Consider the following 24,906-nt stretch of genomic DNA (forward strand, 5'->3'; position numbering starts at 1 on the left):
AACATCTCTTACTTTCCAGCTCTCTACGGTCTCAGGCATTGCATCAAAGTGGCATGGAGCCTCCTGGGAAAGGGATTTGCTATCACTCATGTCAGTCCCAGCCACATTATGTTTATGGATATGATAGACTGAACACTGAAATTACCATTTGCACAAATGATCGCACAATTCCTTCAGGCCTACTGTGTCCCTTTAATAGTCCAATCTTTCAATAATGAAGTGGAGATCAGTCAGGACTCTCTGGAAATCCCATCTTTTTCTTTCATTTCTTTTTTTTTTTCCTCTCCTTTTTTGGGGGCCTTTTTATTGCACACGTTATTTTCATCCTTTCTGTGAGCCAGATCCATTTACCAAGTGGTTTTTAAGGGAGATCAGGAATGAGATTTTCAATATTCTGTTAATACTCCAGAAGTAGCAAGCTGGCAGACAATTCATTGCTGCTTGGGGCAATGAGTCATGCAGAACTCGGGAGTTAGGAAACCACACACAGGGAAGAGGGATGTTATTCATGAGGCCTCAGAAACAAACACAGTGCAATAAAGATACCTTAGAGAGCGGGCTTTCCTTCCTTTACTTAAGACTAGTCTTGCATGCCCTGCTCCATCTCCTTTCAGCTTCTGCTCCGTTCCATGATACTTCCTGAGATTAATATACAAGGCCAAACACTTGTCTGGTAGTGTCTGAAACCAAGAAATATATTAATTGCATGGATCAAATGAAGGCCTGGACCAAGGTCTAAAGAAAATCAAGGAGGGTTTGACCCACTTAATTTTCTCTTCTTAAAAGCTTCTACTATGCTTTTATTCACCTATTTCTCAGGTTTTCTCTCTGTGAGAAACAATAGGACTTTTCATGAAGTAAGTTTTCAAAGACTTGGATGTAGCTAAAAGGTGTAAGGAAGAGTTAATAGAAGTGGGATGTGCAGAACAGTTTAGAATATAACTTTAGACTGGTCTACAGAAGAATAAGTAGGGGTGAGTAAATCTGATACTTCAGGACAGACATTGAAGTACTGGCTATTGTGCTTGACACAGGACATGGTCTGGAGAGGTGACGGGAATGGGAAACCTGCTGACAATAGCAGAAGTTCCTGCCAGTTATATTTAGCTAATAGTCTGGGGAACTGGGAGCAATAAAGAGGTTGTGCCCTAGAAAGGAATCATACTATGTATCATGTATCCTTGTTTGGACTACAGCCCACAGCGCCTGAGCCAGATGCTGAGGTGGTGTCAATCCATAAAGCTCCATGAAAGTCAGTGGGCTGGACTCATGGGTGACATAAATCAGTAGGGTTTGATGGAGCTGTACCAACACACACCAGTGAGAAACTTGGGTGTTGCTTTTTTACCTGGTATTCATGCATTTGTTGATTTCTGCATCTCTCTCCTTAACATCTAATTCTGCCTCCCCACTTCTCCAGTTTTTCCTTTCATTCTCCTTCAGTTGTCTGCAATGCTTGCCTCCCTTCCCTCCTCCTAGTATCTTCCCTTATTTTCTTTAGCATTTTCTTTTGTCTCTCTTTTCTGTTTGGCTCCCTTCATATTAGTATGCATCTAGTGGTATTTTCAACCAAAACATATATATGACCATGCTGAGGGGAGGTTATGCCCTGGACATAAAACCCACCAAAGGCAATGGTCAAAGCCACTAGATTCCAGTGTGAACACAGTCCCACTCAACCCCCTAGCTGAGAGCACCAACGTTTCTGTGACAGCGTTGCGTTCAGGAGCAAATTCTGCCTGGAAATCAGTTTGCTGAGTCCTTCTCTGCAAGGCTCCGCAAAGTGAGAGAAGCAGCTGCAGAAATGCTAAGGCATACTCAGAATTTCAGCAGTCTCTCGGTGGGAGATTCCACTCCTGTGTTGGAAGCCCCCATCTCCCGTCTGCCTTTCCAGTGGTGGGAAGCTGCCAATGTATTTGTTTTTAATTATTTCCCCTGTTGCATTCGCTCTGTTTTCTTGCTTACGTTAACACAGCTCTTCTTACTGCCTGCGCTCAGCTGCCTATTTGTCATTTCTGCTGTTTGATGTGTCGTGGTAATCTATGTGCACCCAGCCTGCTGTGCATCGATATTTACTAATGGAGCTTCTTGTATGCAGAGGCTGTTTGCAATAAAAAGATAATGAAAAAAACTCCTTGACCCTGGCCAAGCAGTTAGCAGAAATCACAGCTATCGACAGTGGTATATCCACCATCCCTCCATAGCACGGGGAGGAAAGAGCCACAGAGGAAGGGGAGGAGGGGAGATGAAAGAGGGGGAATAGGGACCTGGGGAAGGTGTAGAGGAAAGGAGGAGGAGGAAAAATACAGGAGAAACCATAAGCAAACTGGGAGGTATGTGAGAGAGAGAAGTCATTACAAGGAAGAGGAGAGGGGCAAATGGAGAACAAAGGACTGTGGGGGAAAAGGGTGGAAAGCCAGGAAAAAGGGGAGAATGGAAAACGATGTAAATAGAAAAATGAATGTGGGCAGAGGTGGGAGAAAAGGCAGACACAAAAGAGGAAATACAAATGCAGTAAATTATGGAGAGCAAGAGCCCAGTTGGCTGTAGAGTGAATGGGTATTGCTCTGTCCAGAATCAACAGATGTTTAGCACTGAGGACACAGTTGGTGGCCAGGAGCGGGACCAGGCTGTGCTGGTTTTGGCTGAGAAGGGGTTAATTCTCCTCACCGTGGGGGGCGGCTGCCTTTCCGGCTTCCCGCGCTCTGCCGCGTGGCGCGGGGCTGGGAGGGGCGGGGCCATGGCGGGAGCGGCTGGCCCCGACTGGCCAATGGCCGTGTTCATTCCATACCACGTGACACCATGACCAGGATATGGAGGGGGGGCAGGCGGCGGCTCGCGGGCGGCTGCGGCGGGGGCGGTTCGTTCCCCCTCTCCCCTCCCTTCCCCTTCCCCCGGGGCTTTGCGCCTCTCGTTGTTCTCCTTTCCATTGCATTTCTGTTGTTGTTTCTTTTAATTTTAATTATTAAGTTGTTCTTATCCCAACCCACGAGCGTTACCCTTCGGATTCCCTCCCCCATGTACCGGTGCGGGAGGGAGCGAGCGGCTGTGCGGGGCTGAGCTGCCGGCTACACCACGACACAGGTACGTGCAATCTGTTACCTTCCAAAGAGAGCTTTTGATTTACAGCATTTGAGGATTTACCTCCATAACCAAACCTCCGTCTCATAAAGAATGCACAGCATCACCCCTATTTAGAACACAGCTCCTTGCTACGGCCAGGTCCTGAGGCTGCAGCTTCTCTACAGGTGGAAGTTAATGTTAGTCTCTTCCTTGTTACACTGCCTCTCTAGGCTGTGACATGAACGTGGCTGAGCCATCTGGGGCGTTCCAACCAAGAGCTTGTGGTATTACCTCCAGAGGCGAAAGAGAACACACCTCAGTGCAAATTGGACCTCCCTGGTTCTCCCATGAAGCTTTTAAAATGATGGGAAGTTGTTGTTTGTGGGTTTTGTGGTTGGTTTGTTGTCAAAGCCCTGTCAGCTCAGGGGCTCCTGCCCCTGTTCTTAGTAAATCCACTTTATCAGAGTGAACTCAGTTGCATACAAAGATGTTTTTGTTTCAGGAAACACAATGTCTGACAGGTTTATCCTGTCAAGACAGTCCCCTTTTTTGTCTTAAAGACCAGGAACACTTTACAGGATGTATCTTGCAGTAAGAACCTCATTGATTTTCAAGGCTCTTGCAGTATCAAGCAACAGTGGGATCAGTAGATGTCTTCGTACTTGCAAACTGACCAAAAGAAGACATTGAGAGATTTTTTTAAAATCCTTGACTAGTCCCTGTTTTGAGAAAAAAAAATGAGCTTCTCTGAAATCTGAATGCAAGATGGAGGTGTGAATGCCAAACACGATGGCATCTGAGGGTTTAGTCCTGCATCCAGGGAGTTTGGCTCACTAGACTCTGGCAATCAGGCCAGACTAACCTAATTAATTGCAATCAAAAGCCTATCCCAAAGCCGTGCTGTGATTCCTCGGGGCAGAGGGAAACAGAGCCCCTGTATGGAGAGCTGCCACCCCAGAGCAGGCTGAACGTGGGGAGCAAAGGCCACCGATTCAATGGCAGCAATTAAGAAACAGTGACACTCCAGCAGGGCGGGGGGGGGCGTATTTTTCCAGCGGTGCAGGATTCCCAGTGCTGAGCGCACAGCTCCTGCCCAGCTGCTCCTTGCAGCCCAACGTGAGGGGAAAAAACAAATTATCTCGGGGACAAGCCAATGCCCAGGGTCACCTGCAAGGCAGCAGCCTGCCTCTTAGGACTGCCAAGTAAGTTTTGGGGGAGAGCACATCTCCCCTCTCAGTTGTCTCTCCCATGACTGTCGGCTGAGATCTGGAGGGTTTGCCCACTCCAGCCTGCAGTGAACTAAAATGTGAGCTGTTCAGTGCAGCAAATGGAGTGAAACAGGTTAAATTCAGTGCACAAAACTGTTATTATAGCTCAAAGTAGTGGGGACGCCTGTGCCGCCTCAACTGGTGGTGGCACTGGCTGCCCAGCTCTCACCATGCCGCCTTGCCTTTCTGCGATGCCACAGGACTGGGGTTTTCTGGGGTGCGGACAGCAGCCAAAGGCACTGCATGTATCAGACAATGCCTTTATATCCGGAGCTCTGGTGACTGCAAAAATGAGAGGAGAGCCTTGCAAAGGGGCTGGCTCAGAGCTGTGAATGCAGCCACCCGGGGCTGAGAGACATCGCCTTCTCCTGGGCGGCAGCGTAAATGCATAAGGAGTGCCATGGTAAATTGTACAACAAAAACAAATTAAATCTGAGTGCCTAAAGCAAAGCACTTAAAACCGTACTTAATGGCCTGATTCCCAGAAGAGTGTAGTCCTTGGACCCAGAAGACTCACTCCAGCACATGACTGTGGCCTTTAGTGTATTTTTGTGCATTTTAAGATGAAGTATTTTAGGATAATTTTCCCAGTGGCTTTGCTAATTTAATTTAGACAGGAGGCGGACATGTGGATCTGTGAACTCACTGGAAGTCAACTGCACTTTATAGTCAGTGAACCTGGCTGTTAATTACCATGAAGTGAAACAGCAGCCGACTCATACCATGTCCTCCTGGCTGCTGGAGCTCTCAGCTCTCCAGTAGAGAGAGAATAAGGTGTGCAGGGGTGCCTGCCCTGCCTGAGCATGGTTGGTGGCCAGGGAGAAAAAGGAGCTGTTGGGAGGGTGCAGAGGGGTCTTGCAGAGACCTGGCAGTGAGTGGCGGCACAGATTGTTCACTAGGTCCCTGCACAAAGACATCCCAAGTGAAAGGAAAGGTGCACTTCTCTTAGCGTGTAACTTAGCAGCACAAGGTAGCATTTGATGCCGTCTGAGGGCTGCATTTTGTTGGCATTTGGTAATCCTTCTGCAGGATTTCACAGAAGCAGGAGGAACAAGGCTGAATTGAAGAGGATTAGCAGGAGTAATTTACAGGCTGGGATGTTATTCAAAGATATTCCTGACATGGGCTAGAACACACTGATCTGTGGTTTTCAGAGCCTCCAATACAAAAGCAATTACCAAGGTCCCAGTCCAGACCACAGGAACTCCAGTGTCTGTTCCCTTTTACTCATGTTTGGATAGCCAAAGGGTTTTTTTAACACTACTTTTTCGCTATTGTTTAACTGTTATTAGCAGGAGCAGTTTGCTGTTGGATGCTAAAGGGTTTTTTACAAGGTTTCACAGGAACAAGTCAATTGCAATGAAATGCTTGATGGAGAATACTTAAAATGAATTACTTGGACTTCCGATTTAATTTTGGTAATGAAAAAATGTTTTGTTTTGAGAACAGAAAAACACTAGGTTTCCATGTTTTTTTCGAGTATAATTTATATGGATTTTACATTACATTAAGGCATTAATTTTAAATAGCTTGTAGTAGCATAGAGTGCTTCACATTATGGCAATTTGATGGCTCCATATGATTTTTATCTTTTTTTTTTAAATCACAATTTCTCTTTTGTGGGAAAGTTTGAGAACCTAGGCTTCTGTTTCCAATGCAGAAGAGGAATTTCCTGTAAAAATGGAAGTTCACTTTTCTAACTACTGTTACTACCCCAGCAACTCATCCTTTCCCTTCTCAAAATATTCACCATTCTTCTTCCCTCTCTCTGTCTTTAGCATTCCTTCCTCATTCTTCTTTTCTCCTTCCTATCCTTAGTACACTCAGTAAAAATCTCCTGTACTTCAAGGAAAAGAGAAGGTGTAGATATAAACCAGAGTGTAGCAGGAAAGGACGAAACAGGGCCGTGGTCACATCAAGTCTAGATTTTGCTCCAGTGCAATGAATTTTCATGCCCATAGTCCATATATACGCACACACACACAATGTGTGTGGGTATATATACATACATGAACATCCAGCCGTGTCTGCAATATCCCTGCTCTGTTCTGTTGCTGCTGTTTAGGTCTGTGATCATGTCACCTGCGAAAGAAAATGGGTGGAAATGGAATATATGAGTAACGAGAGGGAAAGAGAGCAGATGAAGTGAAATAGGAAGTTGAAAGGACAAAGGACAGAATCTCATCTGAAGAGTTGAGAGGAGTGGAGAAGACGTGTGTACGTAGTAGGGGAGCAGGGATGCACGCTCTGGAAGAGTCGCTGATGATGATGACAAAGGAATTATGGTGGCAGGTTTGTTTTTTCCCTTCTAACCCCCGTTCTGGCAGACTCGATGACAATCTCATTTCAGCTAAATTCCTCCGTGTCGTACATCTCAGTTTTTCCATCTCATTTTCTCTCACCTCTCCTATTTCCATTCCATTACACACTGCTTCTCCATCTCTGCAAGACCCCTCTGCACCCTCCCGACAGCTCCATTTTCTCCCTGGCCACCAACCATGCTCAGGCAGTGCAGGCGCCCCTGCACACCCTATTCTCTCTCTACTGGAGAGCTGACAGCTGCAGCAGCCTCTCCCTCGCTGCTCATGCAACATGGTGTCTCGCGTTTGCCAACAGTCAGAGAGATCAGATGGGCCCAGGGAAATAAGAAATGGGATAAGGAGGAAAAGTGTAAGTGTGTTGGGAGAGAAACTGCATAAAAAAGACAGTAGACATGTTGTCTAGGTACGTTGGAAGAAGTTTAAATACAAAGTCATTAAAAATCTACAAAGATTAGGCTAGATTAGATTAGCCTATAAGTGAAGCAATATGGGGCACAGACAAAGAAGAGAAAAGGAAGGAGGGGAACTAGCAGAGGAAGAGAACGCTCTTCCATTTCATACAAGGAACGTCTTTGCAGTCACTAGGCCCCTTGTATTTTGATACACCACTTCTGGGGTCAGCAGAGGCTTTGAGAGAGGCACATTCTTTTAAACAGAACCTTTTCTCTCGATGAAATACGGATTTCACAGGGCCATTGCATTTTGCAAGGTTGACTTACTTTTGCAAGTCAAAAGGGGGAAAAAAATCTTAATGCTTCAATCTATCCATTACTTGCGACTACTCAATATCAGTGGAGAGAACACCTGGGAAACTTCTCTGGCTGTCTAGCTAAAAAGGACTGTAACAAGCTTGCTGTCCCCCAAATGGATTGTTTACAGTTTGTCTTCACAAATACATTACATAGCTATTTGAGAACACTAAAATTCAAATATAAACACACACATAAATATAAACATATATATACACACACACTGTGTATATTTATTCGAACTGTAAATTCTGTGTTTGCTAGCTTCCAGTGAATTCATTGCTTGCACAGATGCAGCTGGGAGCCCTACAGCCTGGCACAGTTCATAACGTTTCCTTTAGGAGAACCCACCCTTGCCAGGAACCTGGGAGCTGATAATACTTTATAAAATTTGTACTGCTCAGGCCCATTCCACCCCCTGACTCTAGACCCTTCAGTCCTAGCGAAAAGGCCAAATACCTTCGCTCGTGCAATACCCATCTCGAAGACCTTGTAAGTGTCTCCTATCCTTCACTAGCAACCGTGGCGGCTGGGCAGCCGTGCTTCATTTCCTGCAGATTTTCAGCTGCTCTGGTATTTATCAAGAGCATCTGTTAAACAATCTGGAGGGGAGCAGTAATGGTGCCATTAGTGCGTGTGTGAGGAGGGAGGTTCTCAGCAGCATGGAGACCAGAAGAGATGAGTCTGTGTGTTGCGTGTTTGGGGGTGTCGTGACCTTGACTTCTTGTTGATGAGTGACGCTGTGTGTCTTGGAGCAGAAATGACAGTGATAATGTTTCTCTGAATAGATGAGTTCTGGTCACCAGGGCTGGAGAGAGATGAAGAGGATGGATCATTAGAGAGGCAGAAACAATCAGCGTCTCAGTGTTGAGTTCTTACAGAGGTACTGTCCCTGAGGGTAGAGGAGAAGCACAAGAAAAGCCATACAGGAGTATAGATCCCCTTTCCCCTAAAGGTCTCATTTTCATATGGAGCCTTTTTTGCCCTCACTGACCCACTGTTGGTACTTTTGGGCTCCATAAAGGGTGAGCAATAGTGTGCACAAGAAACTGAAATCTATCGAGATTATTAGTAACGTGCACAGAGTGTAAATCCCTTTGCAAATAAAGCAGCTCAGCTGGACCTGCAGTGCTCCTGACGTTCACCTGCTGGGCCCTGGCCCTACTTTAAGTTTACAGTCACAGCCTCCACAACCTTCCCAAATTTCTGGTAGCTTCCTGCAAAACCAACATCAAAAATCCAATGTTCTATGTTTGGCTTGATGCACTCTGCAAGGTATTGTGGCACAGTGGTTGCTGTGTAAGAAGCCTCTCTGCCCAGCCGTCAGTACACAAAAATATTAAGGAGACCAGATCTCCTTTCTTTATCAGAAAGGCAGCCCTGATGTGAACATACGGTGCATATTGGTTGTTGAATGGTGTCCAGAGTCCACCAGCAGCAGTTCCGTCCCGTTCTGAAACAGAACTTGGTTCTAAAAATTGTCAGAGTTTTGCCTGGGGCAGATTTATTCTTTATTTTTGATCTATGCATCTGCATACTTATATAGTCCTAATTCATTTCTTCAATGGCCCTTCAACTGTTATATTTCTGCTTGTCAGGGTGCCTTTTTAATTTTTTTCCCCCTTTATAAATATATAAAACATTTAATGAAGAAATAATGATATTTTCTCATGTCACTGACTATTTTTCCTGTCATCTTTGATGTGCTTGTAATGTGGGCGGACATATTATTTATGACCAGGGAAATTAAATATTATTTCACTTTTTTTTTTCTAATGCAATCTGTGTCATCTTCCAGTTCCCAATTTCTTTCCATTAAGGTTATTGTCTTTGCTGTTCCACTCGACCGTTCGCTGTTGGTTTTGTAACAGCGCTGCCAGAAGATGCAGAAAAACATAATGGAGAAAAGAAATGGCATAATTTGCAGAAGATACTTTTCTCATCTCATTTAAATGAAGACAGTTTGTTCCTGAGTGTCAAAAACATCAAGAGCAACAAAAATATGGAAATTGGTAATTTCTTGCACTAGGAATACTTCCAAAGGTTTGGAGATTCTTTCTGATTCTAGCAGCTACTAAAGATGTGTTCAAGCCAAACTTCCAGCATAAAATAACTTAAAACCTCAAATGCTTGAAATCTGGGCCTGAATTTTGTAAGTCTTTGGCCCCAAATTCTTCTCTCATCTGCTGCCAGAATGTCCTCAAAACTGGAACAGGAATCACAATCCCTACAAATTCCTTTATCATTTGGGTGTTACAGAGACAAAATAGAGCTGGACAAGGTGATTGTATGGTGTGTCTGACACAGCCTTTCAGATCTGATCTCTGCTTCGGCACTTTCTGGTCCTTCTGTAACAGATGGCATGAGATGAGACCATGGGGCAGGGCCCTTTATGCTTCCAGCATCTGCTCCAGCCAGAAGGGACTCATCAGAGGCTCTTGGGTGGGATTTTTCTCACTCAGGGCAGGTGGGATTAACCCTCTATCCTGAAATTATCCCATGGTTTGTTGTTTTTTTTTCCCCCCTTTAACCAGGGAAAACAGATGAGTGCCTCAGAGCTGATTCATCTCTTCCCTTTGCATTTGTCACTTCTTTTATGATGGGTGGAATTGTCTTTCACGGGTGATGATTCCTCTGTGGACTACAGGGGAAGCCCAGTCAGCTAGCTGATCTTGTCAATCACCTTTAGGCTGTTGGGGAGAATGGGAGTCCATGGGGGAGAAATCCCATCCATCCTTTCTACCTGCCCTGTTCCTTTTTCAGCCACAACAGCTACAATACTAGTTTCCTGCAGGAATCAGAGGTGAAGGCTAGCAGCCTTGAATGTTGGAGAAATAAAGAGCATCCTGACTAGTGTTATCCCAGAATATTCTTTCCCCATAGCTCGTGTCTTTTTGTATTCCCAGTTGTCCCTCATGCTGCCTGTGTATTCACTACTGTATTCTGCAGAGGAATTTTCCCCCTGCGTTCTTTTCAGTGTCATGGCTTTGTTTCACGGTTCCCAGCTCCTTCTGTGGAAGTCAAACCCAAATAGCCTTATATCATCTTTCTTCTCTTTTTCCTTTTTTTTTTTCCCCTCAACAGCTCAGCAAGGCTGCCTGCTAATCTCTTCTTTTGCAAAGATTAGAAACTTAGTTTTTCTCTGACCTTTCTGAACAATCAGGATCTTGGAGTCCCCAAGATGGGTTGCCATTATCTCATTTTTTGGGCTGCTGACAATGATTAAGCAGGACAAAGGATGTGCTCAGAGCTATGGAGTTTCATTCTGCCCTTAGGGAGTACCTGGGAAAAAAGCAAGCAGAGGGGGAAAGCTCCAGCAAAAAGAAAGGTTTGACCTTTAGAAAACATCCTTGGCTGGTGCTTTCTCACCTTTCCAAATATACATAACTAAGATTTGCAAAAATAGGTCTCTAAGTGCAGACACCTGCCTCTAGACTAATTCCCCAGAGGACTGCTCCCACAGCATGTTCCACTGAAATGAACACTCAGGACTTTAGAAAATGAGGTCACAAACAGAAATGTAATTTTAAACTGTTATTTTTTCTTATGATATATCTAGCTATCTATCCATCCATCTGTGTGCTATGGTCTTTACAAGTTTTTCTTCAGGTTTAGATTACCTCTGTACAACAGCTCAGAGCAAAGGATGACTAATACTTCTACCACTCACGATCAATCTAACAACAGAGCTGTGGCTCTTCAAGGTGCAATTTCTTTACCAACTCCTGTTTCCAGCAGTTGCTCATCTGCTGCTCGCTTTTCCCAAGGATAAGGAACAACTGTTTTCAGACAGGGCCAGGTGAATTAGCAGCAGGTGAATTACCAGGAGCGGAAAAGCTTTCCCACCCAGCCCAAGGATTTATAGTGCAGTGGTTTGGTTCTGTGGACTCAAAAGTGCAGTGTATATGAAAGAACCTCATGTTTCTCATGTGCTCCTGTCCTCTCACATAGGCCAAACAACCGACCAAACAAACCAAGAACTGATTTATAATATAATGTTATGGTTCCTTATTACTACTCATCTTCTCCACTGAAAAAAGGTGGAAACTGAAGTGCAGACAAATCACATGAAAAGATCATGACCATAGGTTATCTTAAACAGCTCAGATGGTAGAGGGATATGCATAAAGGGAGCTAGCTGCATACATACTTACATTCACACGTATGTACATGCTGGGATGTCCATGAGGACAGAGACAGAGGGGGAGATTTAGGCTTCTCACACGAGTGTTTTCTTTAGAGCATCTCTGCCGAATGGCTGCAAGGGAAGTGAAGGCAAGGAAGGGAGTCATTAAGAGAAAGTTAAGAAAAGGGAAAAAAAAAATCTTTTTTTTTTTTTCAAATGGGTTAAAGTATGAAGAATGGTCTTTGTGAACAATTCAGTCATTTATCATTATTTCATTGGCATTGTATGAATTATAAATTCTAGACTATAATGGAGTAATATCTCATCTCCTTTCCCCCTCAATGGGCACTGGATGAATGGCCAGGGGAACCGCACTTGGACCAGCAACATTCTCCAGAAGAGTCACTGTTCACCTCAAACTGTCTCCTGCATTTCTTTTCAGTAAGTGCACGTTGGTTTTTTAATCACTTTTCCGGATGTTAAAATTAATGAGAGCTTAGAAAATAGCTTTTATCTTTTTGAAGAAAACTTCAAAAATGTTTTATTTTTTCTTATTTTTCTTTTCGTCTTGAAAAATAGAACAGGTGAGGGGCAGAGAGATGTGGAAAAGGAAAGCTGAAGCCAAGCCATATGGTTTTGCAATTTATCCAAGGGCTAAGGGGTAGGAGTGGACCTAAGCTCTGTTACAGTAGCTCAGCTGGTGGGTGGTAGCATACTAAACTGACGTAACTCACCAACATTCTCTTGGGTGATTTTGTACTTGCACAGACACACAAAGCTGCCCATAAAAGAATGGGTTCACAGCTATGATGTAAATGGGATTTGCCCCCTTCAAAACCGGTATTTCAGTTCAGAGATCTCTGATTTTTGGAGTGTTCCTGTTGTACCCACAGAAGGAAAAGAGTTGAACAGGGCACTAATAGGGTTAAAAAAATAAAAATATTCATGCTGCAAGAGACGCAAGAAGCTGTGAAATCTGGTTTGAGAGGTAGATAGTGTGGCGTTTACTTAGTAGACTATCAGGATCTATCAGAATCTAACAGTAGCCATAAACATCAATGGATCGGCTTCCATCCATTTTGATTCCAGTTATATTACACTTTGGCTGTGTCATAGCCAAAATAAGAGGTCCTAAATAGAATAGCTATAATCTCAATATTATTAATTTGGTGGAAACTTTTTTCAATTTTCTTTGTTACATGTTTATTTCCATACCTCACCACTACTCACACACAGGTTTCCCTCCCTCCTCCATAGCAGTTTATTGCCTGCTCCCGACTGACCTAGGGAGGTGGAGCCCTAAGCATCTGAGGTTTTGGGAACAGAGGTGTCTGAAGCATTGTATGTGAAAAGCAAAATCCTGTTTTAAGAGGAAAATTCCACAGTGTACCATTAGGAATTGCTGTAGAAATATATTTCCCTCTGAGAAATACACTGAGCCTGATTCTCAGTCTGTCATCCTCTTTCTCAGAGCGAGAAAAAGGTGGGCAGGGGAGGAATGAAGGCCAGGAGCCTTAGCCCAGCTTTGTGATCCTTGAACCCCAGGGCTTTAAAAAAGCCCAACATCTGCATTTGAAGAGGTCATTCTGCTCATTCTTCGTTTAAGTATATTGCATTTACACAGAGCTCCAGAGCACATCCACACAGGTGCTGATAAAAGGCTAACAGCAACAGAGAGATTATTTTGTTTGAATCTTAGGTTTTCCAGTAAATACACCTGAATCTAAATCTTGTCCTGTCAGAAGTCAAAGGGCTAAAACTTTTCATCAAGTTAAGGTATTCCCCAAGCAATCTGCATTGAGGGTGCTCTGAAGCAAGAGAATATTGTTGACCCAGACATCACTAAATTCTTTGCTTCCCAAAAGTTCCAGCTGCTGATAAACCTTTGTCCTTTTTCTTTGATTAGCTTTACTCTGGCTATAAATCCTATTTTGTTTTGTGCTGGGGTCTAGCCAAGGAAGTATTTCTATTAACCTGGAGCATCTGAGGAGTAGCTGGCTCTTACTGTTAGGGGATTGCAGGCCTGAGTATCCTGTAAGACTAATATTTTTTATTCTTGAAGCCCCAGTCTAAAAAAGAGGGAGAATCATGTTCCTTCTGCAGTTATTTTGCTAGCCTCGAAGCTGGCAGAGTCGCGTGGGCAGGATGTCATTAGCTTAAAGATGGCAGTCATTAGAATTTCCATCTAAGATCTGGTCTCTTCACAGTCTCCATGCCTGTCATCTTTGCTGTGAGCTTTAATTTATCCATTTATATTGTAGGAATATACTCTTGCTACTTTCATTACCCAATTGACTTTAATTAAAAAATCTGTAACACCTCCTGTCTTGGAGGGCTTTGAGTTTGGTATCCTAATGTCAGGGGCCCTTGTAACTGAAGGGAACGGCAGTCAGCCGTAAGAGCAGCAATTTCCATGTAGTGAGACTCAATGGGTTATGCTGCATCACTGTGCAAGGCTCTCATTCACATTCGTTTGGAGCCACCTGTGAGACCCTGGATCTTCTGCATGTCTTCAGCCTAAAGGAGGAAAGAGCCTACTTTTACTCCCTGATGCCTTCTGCTCAGTTACAGCATTTATTCTAAGCCTTCCCGCCCCGAGGCTGTGGAGACTTGAAAAGTGCACTGGCTCATTACTGGAGCACCACAGCAAAAAAACCTCTCTCCATCTATGCCTTTTTCCCAGGGTCTGTGACATTCCTCCATATCTCACAGGTGTAAAATGCATACCAAATATGCACAGTGAATGTTAAAACCCCTTGTCCCCAAAGGCAACCTGGGTAGTGACTAATCCCCAGGGGACTCTGGGATTTTAAAATTGGTATATTTTCTACTTTCTGTTATCTCTACTCCCTCTGAGCCTTTTTGTCATGTATTTACTGTCCCTTTACCCCTTTCCCCATGCTAGCTCCCCACTCTGCATAGCCAGTGCCCTTAGCCAGCAGCACTTTATCTGCTTCCAATGTAGCGTGTCCTAGAAAGAATTATAGCATTGCCTTTCTCTCGACAGCTAGGTCATCTCTCAGTAACATACAATAAGCTGTACTTGGGCCAAAGGAAATGGGTTTAGCCTGGCGGGTAATTAATTTTCTCAGGGTTCAGTTTCCCACACTGAAATTGGTCTCCGTCTGATCAATTAGAAGAACATTTCACAAACGAAACTGATTATGAATCATGGGTTTCAGTTCAGATGTGGAAAACCTGATACATGACTGTTGGAGCAAAAAGTAGAGGGAAGCTTCAGCCCATTTATCCCAGCTGCTGCTGAGAAGTGAAAGCAACACAAACTCATCCCCCTCACTCCTTCAAGGAGAAAAAGGTGCTGAGACTCCACCAGATCACAGCATAGTTCTGAAAATGGTCCTCAAATCTCCTGATCAGTTGTCTCCCTGGACATTCAAGCTTATCCACTGGCCTAACGCTGTCCTGGGGCCGTCCCTCTGAGCACTGGCATAGATTAACTCTGGCAGATCCTGTTTCTTTTTGCCTCCAGACATGCAAATAAAAAATGAAAAAGAGTTTTAGGATGAGGAGCATCCCCAAGATGTCTTTAATTCAGATGTAATGGTTTTGAACAAGCAAAGGAATGATTTCAGACAGCTGAGGTCTCTATATCTGAGTCAGCTTCTCCTTCCCGTTTTCCTCTGTAGGTAACAGTCACAGAAATGATGGCAGTCTTTTCAGTTGAAATTTAGCTTTTAAGAGAATGACATTTCCATTTGAGCCACGAGCGAGCATATGGGCTCAGTGTCACATGGTGGGAACAGATACCCACCGCCCTACTTCAGCAGCACACTCTCCATCTCTCCTGATCTTCTTTCTGCCCCATGTACCCCCCAACACTAAGCTGGACTGTTAGTTCAGTTGCTACTCTGCCTTTAAAACATGCCCAATGCTTTATTTTAAAGGAAATAATTAAGTTCAAGCGTTCCAATGAAATTTTGCTGAGAACCCTTTTTTTTCTACTGAAAAAGCGGTGACACTAAACTTTACAGTCATCTCAAGCCTTGAATAGTTTTTCATTTGTGTCAGATTAAGCAAGTTAAAATTCCCTCTCACGGACTCGGCATTTAGAGGTATTATACTAGAAGTAGCTTAATAACTTTCACTTAAAAAAAAAAAAGAAAAATGAAAAAAAAAGGCGATTCTTGGCACCATGTAGAATAAACAAAGAAATGCAATTTCACAGAGCAGGACCCGTTAAAGGGGAACTGCTGCAGCCAGAGATGGGGACCAAGGCTGGGCCTTCCAGTAAAGCAAGCCTGCATATGAAAAAATCATCACCTAAGATTGCAGACAGTAATCTCATCTGGTTTTATACACCAAACTGGGCCAAGCCCAGTTAGTGCCTGGGCAGGACACTCTAGAAAAAGTACATTAATAAAAAGAGGCGGTGCAGAAAGTGGTTCTCAGAGGGCGGGTGTGTAGGATGTCATATAGTTTCTATAGTTAAATAAATATATATATATATATAAATATTGCTGGTTTATATAGCTCCTTTTTCCTCTTTCTCTCTACCACAGACCCCTCATAGACGGAGAACTGCATTTGTACCAGAATGTCTGAACTAATAATTGAAATATGTAATGGACTTGCTATCATATACTGACCTTTATTCATGCTGGAGGAGTGCATTTGGAAGGGAGAAAAGGGAAACTTGTGATGCTTAACTGTTTCTGTAGGAGGAAACTCTACAATGTTGGGTCACATCTGAGACAGCTTTGTGACCAGCATGATTTATTCTTGATGAATGGAGTTTCATTGTGCCAGGGAAGTGGAAGTGTTGGTTGTGGCTTTTAGTAAGAAATCTAATACTGTTTTATACCTTCAAGCTGAGGAGCAGGATCTAGAACATGAAGACAGACAAGCCTGACTATTACACTGCTAGAAGCAAGCGCAGCAAACAGAGGACTGTTGCTCCTGCAGTAACCCCTGCTGCTGAAGAAACATATACAGATGCTATTGAGGAATGTTTAAAGATTAAAATTCCTAACTGAACAATCATACCTAAAATAGTATTCTGGCTCCAGGCTCTTAGAGATGTTGCTTTTATGATGCAATGGAAAACTGATGTCCTGACCTCTTGTGGTCACTAAATATACAGTGCCAGGTTTTCCAAGCATGTGAATGTTTTCAGTACACTGTCTCCTTTCTAAACTTTTATTTGCCCTACTGAATAATGTTATCTCCAGCACTCCCTTCGCAATTTCACCAGGGCAGAAACTTACTCAGCATTCCTAATTCTTTTGTAGAAGGTACAATGTGACATAGTTGGAGACTTCCACCCCCGACAAATTGCAGAACACACTGTAATAGGGCCACAGACAATGAAGTAATGTTAGCATGTGATCTGTTGTTTGACGTTGCTGTTTTCAAGGATTCCTTGGAAGTGATACTGCCTTTTAAGGCATGTGAAATGATCCTTGAATGTAATTTAACAATCAAAGTTCAGAAGTAACAACAAGATCTTTTAGAATGAGAAGATGCAGGCTAACTGTAAGAATTTATTTTTATCATTGCCTTGAAATATTTCAGGACATATTCAGCAAAGAAACCATCCTTGAAGAGCTGACACAAGTAGTAGGGTGAAGTATCTTTTGCATGGGTGTTGGCAGTCTAAATTATACAAGATTCAAGTTTCCAATATATCTTATGGTTACTGTCTGTGTCTAGTGAGTTTTGCTGTAAAGAAATGATGGGTTTTGAGCCAACCATCTGGCATGACCACATGGGAAACCAGACTTTGATTCACACCTCTGCAGGCTAGAGTCAGATGCTGAGAACATTGAGGACCTGACTGCAGGACTTAAAAACTGTCATTCTTTCACTCCATCTTTACCCAGTGCTACCGGGGAACTGCAGGTACAAATACAGTCAAGTACAATGACCATTGAAATTTAAGAAGAGGCTGAAAACTTTGAGGAGGAACAGCTTATGTTGCTGGGGGGGTGGGGGGTGGGGAGGGTGTTACAGACCGGCAGAGAGAAAAAAAAAAAACCCAGATGTTAACAGGATTGACCTAGTGCTTCCCAGGCTGGGTTCTGGTTCTTTTGTAAAGGAGTAGTCTCCAGTGTTAGGTATGGTTTTCTTGTTTCCATAAAGCTGTAGGATGAACTTCTTTGCATGAAGATGTGAGCTAGGGGAAGCTGAATGCTACTCATGTGGGTGATTATTTGGTAATGTTTTTTCTTGTAAAACCAAAATCTCGGTGTTTACTATGACCATAATAAAGTGTAGACTCAACCTGAGCTTCCTTCTTCCTCCTCTGATAATGTCCCCTCTCTCATGACCATAAACATAATCTGTGATTCCTGTCTCGTACTCCCTGTGCCCTCAAATTGAGAGAGTGGATGGGATCATTCGCAAGGTGTCTGGTATTTGAGTAAGTTGCTTGCCTGGATGAGACCTCTGAATGACTTAGCTAATGCTGCTTGGGTTAAGAGGGTGTTGATAACTGAAAAATCCAGTCCAGCAGTTTATAGGCTTCAAACAGGGGAAATGTGAGGCAGAGTGAAACTATCACACTGGTGCCAACCAGAGAACGCATTTATGCGTTTGTACCGAACAAACCAAAGCCAATGGCATTTCACTTCTGGAAGGCCAGCTAAGGGAGAGAATGATAGCACTGGCGCTTTGTGGTCATAAAGGTCCATGTTGCTGCTGCGAGGTCATCACAGGATGAGGTGCAAATGCTGTAAATGAGGGAAGAAAAGACAATTTCATACCATAATGCATTATGCACAAACAGTAAACAGATACTTACCCTTTGAATGTTTTTGCCTGAGATGGGGAATAAAACAAAAATAGTCAGCAAGACAGAAGCAGAAGCCTGTCTCTCCTCTAACAATCTGCACTCAACCATGTTCAAAATAGCCACTTGGCAACAATTTTCTCAGAGGAAAAATGGTGCGGAGTGCAGAAAGTAAGGGCATAGCTGTAACAGAGGAGGCAGAGTTGAGCCAGTATTTTGTTTTTGTTCAGTTCTGCTCCTGATGTCAACCCAGGTTGGTTTTGCCACAAGCCACTCATGCTTTGGTAGTTGCTTTGAGAACTGAACATTATAAAAGTGGCAGAGTTGCAAGGTGGTTACTTGCCTGCAGTGCACAACGGCAGTCAGAGGAGGACTGGAACTGCCATCTCCTCCTTTCCTGCTAGAGTCCAGGCACCGGCTTTGTTCCTAGGGAAAACTGCAGCTGCTCTCCGGGAGGCAAAGTCTGCTCTGTGGCCTGATAAGTTAGAGGCTCACTGCAACATCCATGCTCTGCTGAGGAAGTCTCCAAATCTTTTTTGCCCTTCTCCAAAGAAGAATTGAAACCAAAATACCCACAGGGACAAGGAATTGTCCTACAAATTCTGTTTCCACATGATATTTCAAGCTATCCCTGTCATATTTAGCTTCCACTATTGATGGAGTATTTCTTCTGGCTAGAAGCTGAAACAAGATATTTGGACTGCTTGGTACTGATTAGAAACTCTCAGGAAGCAGCTGAGGTAGAGACTGTCTCATGGTATGATTTTATTAACTGCAGGTTCAGTGATGAAGGTGACAGAGGGTAGAGAGAGGAAACATGAAAGAAGCCCCTTTTGGTTGCCACGACATTATAGTGATTTGGCATCTTCATCATCATGTGACGTGATGCAGGAACAAACAAGATGAGGTTGGGGTTACAGTTCATTAATGCCCCTCATATGCTTGGTAAATCCCCACCAGCTTCTGTAGTCCCTCACACAGTAAGGAGTAACTCCTGACCAGGTCGACTGGGTGATATTTCAAGCAAGAATGGAATAATTTCGGGAATGGTTATCTCCTTTCCAATCTGTGGTCAGATAACATCCCTGTGGCAACCATTACAATTGCCTATGTGGAAAAGTAATGTTCAGAAAGTAATTTAATGTAATGGATTGTTTAGCTTTCTTTTAATTAAATGTAGCAGCTGGAAACAAGAAGACAGCTTTGTATCACCAACCAGTCTCTAATTGCAGGCATCCTCCATAGACGCTATTTAGTGTACTGCACTTTCAGTCCAAGTTGAAAACCTGTTACTATTGCTTAAACTCCCCAAACATTAAATTTTTTCCACCTTTCATGAAATATTAGGGTGAGTTGTTTTGTTTTACTATTTTTCTCTCTCCCTAAAAGTCAAACTGCTGATGAGAAACCTGTGTCAAAGTAGCTCAACCAGCTCCAGAAATCATCTCTCAGAGGAGTCCAGCACTCTCACTAGGGAGGATAGTGCTAAGGTTCCTTGGGAAACTGTCCTTTTCAAATGACTAAATGAAGAGCTCCAACTGTTTATTCCCACCAAATAATTCCGGCTTTTTGAAGATGAATGAACACACTGATGGGCTTTTCAGCTGAGCCCCTTTCAAGTGAGAACAAAAGGCTGCTTGTAGATTGTATCAATACAATTGTGACTCAGATGGTCATCGCAGTTGTAATGTTGTCAGGCACAATTCTGGGAGTAATAGTGACTTCAAAGCAAGACCGTTGAATGGCATCGTTTGCTCCATAATTTTGAAATGGAAGGCTTTGGCAAATGTATCAGCTGGAAGAACTGGGGTTTTCAGTGTAAGGGGGTCAAAATTCCACTGGGTTACAAGGCCAGGATAACCAGGATGTTAAAAGTGCTTATTTTCCCTATTGCATTTACAGTGACTAGCTCAGATGTAAGCATCCACGTGGCAGATGTCTAAAGGCAGGTGACATAAATCCACCCTGTGCAAGCTAGCTGCCTCCACATATGCCTAGCTTTACTTGAGTCGCTTTTTGCCATTCGTGTTCCCTTCCTTCCTCGCCATTTCAGAAGGGGTTTCTGTGTACATATAGAGAGAATAGCTTTTGTGAGATTTCCCTCAAAAAGGTTGGTACAAGGAGATCACTGGAGGAAAGATGTATCCTCCTGGCTTGCCCCTATAACTGGCTAACTGCCCAGTGCCCAAGGCCATGGGCAAGAAGCCCCGTAGGTCAGATTAGACCCTAGCATAAGTGTGCCTATGGCCACGGAGAACAGCTTGCACTCCTGTTCCTGCTTGGGTCCCCATGAATTTACTGCTGGCTGTGCGCAAGGCTAAACACAGGTTTGGAGGCAACATCTGTATTTAATGGGAAGCTGGGCCAAGACACCGAGAGTTCACCAAACAACCCTTTGTCTGGTGTGTAAACCTATAGCAGAGTGAAAAAAGCAATGAAGAAAAAACAATTCTGACTTGCAGATTTGTAAAAAAGGCTTTTAAGATCTTTAGTGGGGTAACTTGCAACTGCTAAATATACTCACAGAGAAATAAAGCCAGATCATTTCTTTCCTCAGTCTCACGGTGGCACTTTATATTTTTCCTCTTGAGAGGGGATGGGAATGCTGGCATCGACGGGGGAAAGACTGGGAGAAACAGTGGATTTAGTCTATTTGCTGTTAACTTCACCATGTGCCCATCAACTGCTTTTTCCAGTTCCCTTGTCTTGATCCGCAGGGAAAAAGAACTGAGAAGGGGTGGGAGAAGATGTGGAAAAGGAAAAGTGAGGGTTTTCTGTGTGTGCAGAGGAGGATATTTTGACAGAATGGGTGATGGTGACTATGGAAAGGGGGGAACAGGCAAGTAGTAAATGAGTTTGTGTTCCTGGCTGTTGAATAGCCCCAGGAGGTTCCCAGCAAGTCTGCCGCTTTTTTATTGGAGTTTTGTGCCGGAGTTATAAACCCTTTAAATGAGTCTACATCATTAGGGAAGCTTGGCTGATCACTGATGAAAAAATATAACAATTAAAACAAAGGGCTGGAAGAAGGAAGCAGGGGGAGAGGGAGCTGGGGGTGAGTGATTTTAATACTTAATAACAAATACTAATAATGGTGCTGAGTTGGGGACTAATTAAAAGTTTCTAAAAAGAGAGAGGAAGAGAGTGAAATTAATCTGGAGTGGTTTGTCTGGCAGCTTCTGTAAGTGCCTGAATAAACCACCCTGGCTAGGAGGACGGGACGCTGGGGTCGAGCAAAGCTCTGGAGATAGACGGATCTAAGCCGTGGCGAAGCACAGCTCAGCTGACTGGTCCGGCTCCTCTCCACAGCTGCGTGTTTTGATGTCTGCCCCGTGCTCTGGGACTATAAATGTTCATTCTCCCAGGTGGAGCATAGAGGTGGGGAAGAGGAGCAAAGGAAGGAGTCTGAAGGGTGGAGAGAGCAAAATTCTTTGGAAACGAGACTGCTCTGGGGAAGAGAGATCTGGATGCCAGTAGCATAGTTCTGAAAACTGTTTATGCATTGACTCCTGCACCAACAGCCAGGGTAGAAGTCAAAGAAGAAAGATCCATGAAGGACTGACAAGTTAAAGCAACTCAGGGAGCTGCTGCCACATAGTTTTGCAGAGGCTGGAAGACCATTCAGAGGAAGAATCCCTATATACTTGCCTTCTTCCTATGCTACTTTTAGCTATTGGCTGATGTCAGGAGAGATGGATTAGGTGAGATGGATTTCCATGGCTGTTCTTGTTACAAGCCATCCGTTTATCAATGCTGTCTTCAAGTACACCTCTATCTCTAGAGATAAATGTTCCCAAAAGCCAGTCTCGCAGGTCTGCTTCCAGCTGTGTCCTGAGGGCTGGGGGTGGTGAAAGCTGAAATAACCAAAGCAGCAACTATTGCATTTCCCTAACCAGTTCAGCAGCTGCACGATCAGGCTGGGCAAGCATCAGATAAGGTCATTTGTGTGCAATTTCAACTAAACTGTTGTCAGGCACCGCCCCTGACATCTTCCATGGTACATCCTCCTGGACACAAAACCTGGCTGTGGGTAAATACCAACTTCAGACACAACGCTCCTTCCAGCGCCTAGCTCCTTTTACTTTTTCATCTGTGCAGGCAGCTCTAAGTTTTAATTATGGGTGCTTTTTGCTGTTCTTTATCTTAATTAAGTCTGACTTGCTGACTATTTCAAGGGAGATTATGTCTGGCAAATGCCTCCCTGACTTGAGTTCTGAATTGTGGAAAGAGAGATACGAAAGCCATCGTCACTGGGTGTGCCAGGCAGCTCCGTCCTTCAGGCAGCAGAAATGCAGTGCCATAGGGACCCGTTGTGCAGCGGAACTGGGGAAAGGCTCAGCTGAAACGGGACCATCCGTCTGGAATGAGCACAAAGCAAGGAAGGCAAGGGGCTGGGCACCTGGCAGGTAGAACAGATTTCCCAGAAAATTCATCTGGTTTATCCTATCTGGGATCTCACTTTTTTTGCCTTTCTGCTGTAATACAGCACCAGGTAAATTCAGACTTACAGTGCAAACATCAGCAGAGTCCCCCGAGTCCTTAGACGTGCACTCTGAAAGCCCGCAGTAGGCACAGGCAGCTTTGCCACAGCTCTCTGCTTTGCATTATTTTAGCCCCACACAAGAAGAGCTAAGGTGCTTACAGCGGGCCTGTGTGCGGTTTGGCTTGAGAACTCTATCCTGGCTCCTGATACAGCCCTGAAGCGTCCAGCAGCAAGCTTTGGTATTCTGCGCCAGGGCTCTATCTGTCTGTAAATACTTCTATTTCAGCAGCTTCTCTCCAACGTGACAGATTTGCTATAAGGAACCTGGCAGCAAAGATTTTTTTTATCCCTCTCTCTCTCTCTCTCTCTGACAAATGTATGAAATGTATTAGCTTTTCATGTTCTAATTTATGATATAATAAACTCCTCTGTGCCCTGGCCTCTTTCAGGGATTGAAAGTGAGGTGTTCCACTTGCCTGCTTTGGTGGGATCCTACCAAGCGGTTGGTGAGAAGGAGGGACTGGAGGCAGAGATGGGGCAGGGAGTGGAATTGGAAGGAGGAAAGGGGAAAGGGGAGGTAGGGGAAGCAAGGCTGCTGGGGTAGAGAAAATGTCTAATTTTTGGTTTCTCATTTCACATGGAAAAGCATTGTGTACTTCCCTGTGGGATTTACATGGCTCTGCTCCTGGTGGAGCTTCTCCAAGTGACTGAGTGGTGTCCACATTTAGGCCTTTGAGGGGAAAAGAACATAAACTGCAAGAAGGGAGCGTGTCTGGGCACCCTCATTCAGAACGAAAGGATGGGAATGCGGGAGCGGGATGTGGAAAGAAGGAAAGATTAGGTTTCACTTGCAGTGAATGATTTATTTCACAAGATCACTTTAAAAAAGAAAAGCGACCAGAGGACCAGTGTCCGTCCTGTGTCAGGGTTTGGGTACATACTTGGCAACATTGCGTGCTCTGTGTATAACCGCAACGCAGAAACCAACGCTCCCATTCAGACCCCCTCATTCTGCAAACACAACTCTGCTTTTCCTCCCAACCTTTTCCTTCTGTTCTGTTTGTACCTCCATCTGAAGGGACTGTCGGACAGCGTAGGGACCTTACCCTTATTCATCAGACTGCCAAGAACTTAAAAAAACTCCATTTGTCCAGCTAATGAAACGGGCACTGCTGGTTTGGTTTGTTTGGTTTTCTTTGCTCTGAATAAATGATTGTCCCATCTGTAATTTTCTTCCAGGCAAACAGATTTAGTTCTGGTATTTCATTATTACTGTTGGGGAGAAATGGTTATTTTTTCATAGATAACATATATACCCAGGATGCGCAGGTAGCTTTACACCACAGAAGGCTGCCGTGTGGTGAACATCAAATGTCTTCCTAAGGCTGTGAAATCACATAAAAAATTGAGAGAAAATGAAGTCTTCCCAGAAAAAAAAAACAACACAACAAACAACAAAAAGCCACCAGACAACAAGCCAAAATGGGAGGAAAAAAATTACTGAAGTGGACTGACAGTCAAGGTGAAGAATGATCATCTACAATGGCCCAGTCCTCAGCTTGATCCATGTCCAGATTTGTTAAAATTAATTATTAGAATAACCCAAATCTCCCGATCACCCATTCTGAGCCTTAAAGCTAAGTCTCAGACCTGTCTGATTTCTTGTAGCATATTATTGATCTTTGCTTATGTCAGTTCCCCATTCACCGAGATGTTTGTGGATCCTCAGCACCAAGTTGAGGGTTCAAAGCTTAGTGCATCTTTCCACCTAGCGGCTTTTCCCCTCCAGGCAAACCATGAGGCGAATAAGCCAGTGCCTGGAATTACAGGAGCAGTCTGTGTTAGCATCTCTATTAGTAATGAAATTCCTAAGCTTTTTGAAATCCCAGCTTGTGTTAGGAGCCTGTCCCATGCAAAACCCAAGCATGTTACTATGGTGCAGAAACAGAGAGCAAATATTCCAGAGAGTCAAAGCTGCAATCCTCATCTGCACGGATGACCATAACCCTGCTCACCCCGCTTCCCCAGAGGACACAGCATTTTCTAATGCTGTGCAGGTACTTAAAATAATGCCCTGCTCTTTTTTTGTTACACAAACAAACGGCGTGGCTGGGTTATCATCACCAGACCTCCTGCGGAGAGGGGCCCATC

At 44.0% G+C, this 24,906-nt stretch overlaps 1 long non-coding RNA gene across 1 annotated transcript; it reads left to right on the top strand.

Annotated features, from left to right (window-relative positions):
• Window positions 1–2,865: 2,865 nt before the first annotated feature.
• Window positions 2,866–8,318, top strand: LOC142065712 (uncharacterized). The gene is made up of 3 exons (XR_012663508.1): window positions 2,866–3,084; window positions 6,397–6,623; window positions 8,190–8,318. It is a non-coding gene; the product is annotated as an uncharacterized LOC142065712 (long non-coding RNA).
• The last annotated feature ends 16,588 nt before the right edge of the window (window positions 8,319–24,906 follow it).

This window comes from Phalacrocorax aristotelis, chromosome 17 (assembly GCF_949628215.1).
Source record: "Phalacrocorax aristotelis chromosome 17, bGulAri2.1, whole genome shotgun sequence".
In the NCBI taxonomy this organism is placed as follows: domain Eukaryota; kingdom Metazoa; phylum Chordata; class Aves; order Suliformes; family Phalacrocoracidae; genus Phalacrocorax; species Phalacrocorax aristotelis.